This window comes from Chrysochloris asiatica, unplaced genomic scaffold (assembly GCF_000296735.1).
Source record: "Chrysochloris asiatica unplaced genomic scaffold, ChrAsi1.0 scaffold00096, whole genome shotgun sequence".
Taxonomy (NCBI): Eukaryota; Metazoa; Chordata; class Mammalia; order Afrosoricida; family Chrysochloridae; genus Chrysochloris; species Chrysochloris asiatica.
The window spans coordinates 4,970,881-4,971,640 of NW_006408614.1; positions in this window are offsets into that span (position 1 = coordinate 4,970,881).

Sequence of the window (760 nt, forward strand, 5' to 3'; positions counted from 1 at the left end):
CTCAAGATCGATGGCTCAAGCTCATCAGTCGCTCCTGAGAAACCCTATACTGGGTGGCTATAGGTCAGAAATGACTCAATGGTGCTTAATAAGAACGGTATACATGTGTACATATGTATGTATATATGTTGTTGTTGTTAAGCACCTTTTAGTTTGTTCTGACCCATAGGACCCTGTATAGAGTTCCCAAGGAGGGACTGGTGAGCTTGAACCGCTGACCTTGGAGTTCAAACTGACTGTGCAGTCCAGCGCATTAGCCCACAGTGCCACACCAGGACTCCACACGTATACATATTTTTGTGTGTGTGTGTATGTGAGGGAAACCCTAAAAAGTTTGTGGAAAAATGGAATTAAACAATAATGGAATTTTTCCATATACTTTTTCAAGTCCTCTCACAGGTACATGTATGTACATGCATGTACATGTATGTATATGTGTGTGTATAAACACACTCAGATATGAAAATCAATCCAATCATTTAATTCAGTGATTATATCTAACATGAAATTGACTCAACAACAGGTTTCCACATTTGAAAAGTTACCCAGGAATTTGGAGAGATTCACATATATATAAGCACAACACACGCTGGTGTTGTGTGTGTGGCTGGCGGAGGCTCATTGTTAAGTAGGGCCACAATGGGTCCCCCTTTTGTGGCACGGGTCCCCAGGAGAGATCTCATGTGGGGACTCTGCTGTCTCTGTCTCTTTGTTTTAATCAGCTTATTTTTAATTTTCTTGATTTTATAATAAAAGTTTT